This window comes from Artibeus jamaicensis, unplaced genomic scaffold, assembly GCF_021234435.1.
Source record: "Artibeus jamaicensis isolate MK-2021 breed Jamaican fruit bat unplaced genomic scaffold, CSHL_Jam_final contig_601, whole genome shotgun sequence".
NCBI classification, from domain to species: domain Eukaryota; kingdom Metazoa; phylum Chordata; class Mammalia; order Chiroptera; family Phyllostomidae; genus Artibeus; species Artibeus jamaicensis.
This window is the reverse complement of record NW_026521902.1, coordinates 740,880-747,038: the sequence shown is the minus strand read 5'-3', so window position 1 is coordinate 747,038 and position 6,159 is coordinate 740,880. Positions and strand designations below refer to the sequence as shown.

At 40.0% G+C, this 6,159-nt stretch overlaps 1 non-coding gene across 1 annotated transcript; it reads left to right on the top strand.

Annotated features, from left to right (window-relative positions):
* The first annotated feature begins 3,789 nt into the window (after positions 1 to 3,789).
* LOC119061201 (U6 spliceosomal RNA) lies at positions 3,790 to 3,896 on the top strand. Its single transcript, XR_005084740.2, has one exon. It is a non-coding gene; the product is annotated as a U6 spliceosomal RNA (small nuclear RNA).
* The last annotated feature ends 2,263 nt before the right edge of the window (positions 3,897 to 6,159 follow it).

Here is a 6,159-nt window from a genome sequence, read left to right as displayed (position 1 = left end):
CCTGTGTCTGGATTCCGCGCATCTGGTTTCCGTGCCTGAGTCTGTCTGACCGAGTCCTCCTGTGCAACCCCTCACCAGCCGCTGGTTTCGCCCCTTACCGGTCAGGCTGAAGAATTTGTTGTTAACGGACTTCCGAAAAGTTCAATTTTCCATGTTCTGGCTGTGTTTTCTGTTGCTAATATTTAGTTGTCTCTAAACTTGGTTGTGTGAGAAGGCACGGCACATCCACCTATGCCTCCATCTTGGCGGAAGTCCTGAGCATGTTTTCATATGCCCTCTGTGTTCTCCATGGAGAAGTATCTGTTCAGGTCCTTCGCCCTTTTTTAAGTTGGATTGTTTGTCTTCCTGATGTGGAGTCTTTATATATTTTTGAGATCAAATCCTTGTCTAAGGTATCATTGGCAAATATGCTTTCCATATGGTTAGTTCCCTTTATATTTTGTTCTATTTTATTTGTAATTTTGGTTTGCCCTGGGGAGGCAGTGAGTGCCATCTCAGATGTTTCTTTTCTAATGTATCATTAAATGCTATAATTTTCTCTCAGAGCACCACTTTCACTGTATCCCATGAATTTTGATAAGTTGAGTTTTTCTTTTAATTTAGTTCCTATTTCACTTGTTGTCTTAGTTCAAGCTACTATAATAAAAATACCATGACCCGAGTAGCTTAATTAACAAATATTGATTTCTCACACTTCTGGAAATTCAAGATAAGGCACCAGAATGGTGTCTGGAGAGAACCCTGGCTTAAAGATAGCTACCTTCTCACTGCATCTTCACGTGGCAGAAATAGCAAGCTCTAGTCCCTTTATGTTTAAGGCTTCTGCCCTCATGACCTCATTTAAATTGATTACCTCTCAAAACCCCACATCCAGATACCAATACATTGGGGGTTAGAGTTTTAACGTAAAAATTCTGAGGGGACACAGATATGCAGTTCTGTGTGACCACAGATATGTGGTTTCTTGTGTGACCTGTGGGTGTTTTCAAGTGTATTTCTTAATATACTTCCAGTCGTATGAAAATTTTGGATAGTGGTGGAGTAGTTGGAAGTTACACTCACGTCCTCCCGGGACCAAACTGGAATTACAACTAAAATATGGATCAATCATCCAGAACACCCAACTACAGAGCAGCAAAACAGAAGTCTCATAAACAAAAATTCATAGAAGAAGCCACATTAAAACTAGTAGGAAGGACAGAGATGAAAAAAGGGCTGGCCACATAGCCATGTGCAGCCCTGTGTATCCAGAGGGACGGCTCAGCTGCAAAGGTCCTCCCTAAGGAGTTTAGGTCTCAACCCCATATTGGGCTCCCCAGTTCAGAACACCAGAGTTGGGAAGAGGAACCCATAGAGTTTGCTAAAATCCCAGGTGCCCTCTTATGGAGCAGTGCACAAAACATCATTTGTAGCCACTCACCCTGGAATCTGCCAGAGGGAGGACAGCTTGAACAAACTAGAGTCATGCAAGGAGAGAATGGTCTATGTGGCTCAGGGGAGAGAGCTGAAGGGACAGTTGCCAGTGTCCGTGTGCTGAGTCACCCACAGATGCTATCTTTCTTAGATTAAGTCCTTCCTTCCAAACAACACAGCCTAGGGGAATGCAATACTGTTCTCACACTGCCAACTCCCAATTGTCCTGCACTGCAGAGGTCATGACATGCAGAGGAGTCACCTGCCTAGGTTTCTGGTGCAGAAGGACAGACTGAAAGAAGCAGTGTCAGAAGCTGAGTTGTGTGGTTCTGGTGCTAGGCAATTTTCCCTCCTACCTGAAAGCTGCCCTCTAGTGGAAGATCAATTAGCACCTTCCTCTCAAATCCCAGCCAACTTGCTCTGTTGAGCTAGAGGTCTCTCAAAGAGTACCAGGCAGAATTCAGTACAGAATTAGCTGTGTTGGTCTAGGATGGGTTTTATTTTTTTCCTCAGGCCTGACAACTGTAGAGCCCTTCCTTCACACAGCCAAATCTTGGTCTGTTTGGGCCTGATAATCTGCGCTTTCTCCACCCTGATGACTACCTATGACCCCAACCCAGCACAAAAATCTGTGGGCATCCAGAAGTAGCAGCTGGCCTTGGTGTATTCTGATACTTCTGCTGAGTGTCCTCAGTCCCAGAACTGGCACTGGGTATCAAGCTGGTGAACACCACTTGCCTCTACCTGGTGACCCACTGAGAACCTACTAATGCAATTTGTGTGCCACCAGAGGCTTTTCAGAGACTGAACCTAATAGAAAGCCAGCATCTGGAGGCAGGTTGAAGGTTGTGGGATGCCTTGGACCTGTTTCTGATCTGCTCCTGAGATTGGTGCTGGTGGAAGCTGGCTTTAGTACACAGCTAGCTTTTCCCACATACAAGAAGGAATGGAAGATGGAGCCACAATCTGTGGATCAAATTTTATCTTTAAACAAGTTGCCCAGCACCTGTCACAGGCAGCATCTGCGTTTAACCTATACTGGAGTCCCTCCCAAGACACTCAAGAACCAACACACTCAGTAGTGGGCTTAGACTACATCAGAGAAGGACCCAATTCCAGAGAAGGACTCCACAAGTAGCACATCCAAAAATAGATCTTGGGCAGCAACAGACACTGCTGGGGCAAATTCCACTTTGTTTAGTAAATACACAGACAGCAGCTTATGTACTATGTTTGAGGTGATCCTGGAATTCAGCAGGGCTTAGAGTCGACCCTGTATATAGACATGCCAACAGCAATCAAGACTCACAACAGGACTGTTTATGAACCCCACACGATGGACATTCTTGGAGCACCAAGCTCAGGAGATCAGAAAGACTACATCACTGGGTCCCATGGAAGACTTACTGTATGAGACCACCCTATCACATCTGGGAAAAAATAACAAACAAATAGAAAACTAACAAATAGAAAGGCAGCCAAAATGGAGAGCTATATGGACCATATCCCAAATGAAAGAACATCAGAAATCTCCAGAAAAACAACTAAAAGAAATGAAGGCAAGCAATCTACCAGATATATAGTTAAAAACAATGGTTATAAGGATTGTCAAGAATCTTAGTGAGAACCTCAACAGCATAAAAAGGTCATAGAAATCATAAAAGAAGATCCAGCCAGAAATAAAGAATACAATTTCTAAAATGAATAATTCAATAGAAGGAATCAACAGTAGGTTAAATGAAGCAGAGGACAGAATCAGTGATTTGGAAGATAAGGTAGCAAAAAAACACATAATCATAGTGCCAAAAGAAAAAAATATTTAATTTAAGGGAATTTGGGGGCAACATAATATGTACAACAGAAGAATAAGAGAACAAGAGGTTGAGAACCTATCAGAAGAAATAACGACTGAAAACTTTTTTTAACTTGGTGAAGGAAAAAGACACATTTCCAGGAAGTTCCGAGAGTTACAAATGAGGTAAACCCAAAGACGCCCACACCAAGACACATTCTAATTAAAATACCAAAGGTTAATGACAAAGAGACAAACTGAAAAACAGCAAAGAAAGACACTTACATACAAGGCAATTTTCATATAACTGTCAGCTTCTTTCTCAGTGGAAACATTTCAGGCCAGAAGGGACTGGAATGAAATATTCAAAGTGATGAAAATCAAGGACATACAACCAACCAAGTTTACTCAACCTAGCAAGGCTATCATTTAAAATCAAAGGTGAAATAAAGAGCTTCCTTGACCAGAAAGAGCTAAAGGGGTTCATTACCGCCAAACCAGTATTAAAAGAAATCTTTAAAGGACTTCTTTAAGAAAAAGAAAGAAAAAAAGAGAAACATAGTTATTAAGAATAAAATGTCAAAGTGCTCTCTTTGGCAGCACATATACTAAAATTGGAATGGTACGGAGAAGATTGGCATTGCCCCTGTGCAAGGATGACACGCTAATTCATGAAGCGTTCTAAAGAAGGCTTTCTAACAATGACTGACTGAATAAAGCTGTCTGCTCCTGCATTGATAATGAAGATTCATTGTATTTGCTACTCCTCCTCACCTTTTTTTGGCAAAGGAAGTGGAAGGAAGGTTTAAAATAATCAATAAAAAATAAAAAATAATAAAATGGCCAAAAATATATGCCTATCAATAATTCCTTAAAATGCAAATGGTTTAAATGCTGTAGTTAAATGGCATAGGGTAGCTGAATGTATAAGAAAACAATACTGATGTATATGTAGTCTACAAAAAAAAACCCAACCTCACAATGAAAGACACACATATATTGAAAGTAAAATGCTGTAAAAAGATATTTTATGAAAAATGAAATAAAAAACTAGGGTAGCAGTACTTATACTAGACAAAATAGACTTTAAGGGATCAATCCAGAAAGAAGATATAACCATTGTAAACATTTACACACCTAACATAGGAACACCTGAATGTATAATGCATATTTGATTGACTGAAATTTGGAAAAGATTGACAGAAATACAGTCATAGTAGGAGATTTTTAAAAATATATTTATTTATTTTTTAGAGAGAGGTGAAGGGAAGGAGAAAGAGAGGTAGGGAATCATCAGTGTGTGGTTGCCTCTCACTTGGTCCCCACTGGGGACCTGGCCCTCAACCCAGGCATGTGCCCTGACTGGGAATTGAACCAGCGACCCTTTGGTTCACAGCTTGCATGCAATCCACTGAGCCACACCAGCCAGGGCCACAGTAGGAGATTTTACCACCACATTGACATTGGTGGTTAGATCTTACAGACAAAATTCAACATGGAAACAATAGCCTTAAATGATATACTATTATATTGATTTAACTGATATTTTTAGATCATTTTATCTAGGATAAGAAAAATATATGTTCTTCTCAATTGCACATGGAACATTTTGTAGAATAGGCCATGTGTAAGGACAAAAAACAAGCCTCAGTAAATTTAGGGAGCTTGAAATCATACCAAGAATCTTCTTTGACCATAATGGTATGAAACTAGAAATGAATTACAAGACAAAACCCAAAAAACACACAAGGACATTGAGGCTAAATCACACGTTACTAAACAATGAGTGGGTTAACAATTAGATCAAGAGTAAATCAAAATTTACTTTGAGACGAATGAAAATGGAAACACAACAATAAAAAAAATCTATAGGATTGAGTTAAAGCTGTCCTAAGAGGGAAACTCACAGCACTACAGGCCAACCTCAAGAATAAAAAAAAAATCTCAAATAAACAATGTAACCTTACACATAGAGCACCTAGAAAAAGAACAACAAACAAAGCCAAAGTGAGTTAAAGGACTAAAAATAAAATTTGGAGCTGAAATAAATGAAATGAGTCTTAAAAAATTAATGCAATAGATTGGTGGCAACAAGGGTTGGTTTCTTGACTAGATAAACAAGATTTATAAACCTCTAAAAAGACATATTGAGAGAGAGAGACCAATACCATAAAAATTAAAAAGGAGGTGTAACTTCAGACACCACAGAAATACAAAGGATTATGAGAAAATATTACAATGACTGTATGCCAACAGATGACAATCTGGAAGACATGAATGAATTCCTAGAAATATACACACTTCCAACTCAATCATGAAAAAACAGAAAATGTGAACAGACCAATTACAACTAATTAAAAAAAAACAGTAATTTAAAACTTAAAACAAAAGAAGAATATAGGAAGTTCCAGTAAGATAGAGGCATAGGTAGAAACGTTTCACTTCCTCACACAACCAAAAGAAGGAAAACAACAAATTTAAAAACAAAAAATGACCAGAACTGCCAAAAAATCAAACTGCGTGGAAGTGTGACAACCAAGGAGTTAAAGAAACATTCATCCAGACTGGTAGGACGGGTGGAGATGGGCAGCTAGGGCAGAGAGGATGTGCATATGAGGCAAGGGCTGGCAGACTGGGTGGTCCCATATTTGCATGCAGATAAGCTGAGAGGAACAACTGGAGAGTGAGACAGACCAACAAACCCAGGGTTTCAGTGGGAAACTAAGGACTCAAAACCTCTCCTGTAAAAACCCATACAGGTTGCAGTGGTGGGAGAAACTCCCAGTCCCATGGAACAGTCTGTTGGAGAGGCCCTAGACTGTACACAAACCCACCGAACTTGGAATCACCTCCTGAAAGGGCACAATCCACTTGTGGGAAGCTAGCAAAATGAGGGAGAGTGGGATGAGAACTGAGCAAGTGAGCTAGAGTCATTGTTCTCTCTTTGAGCCCTC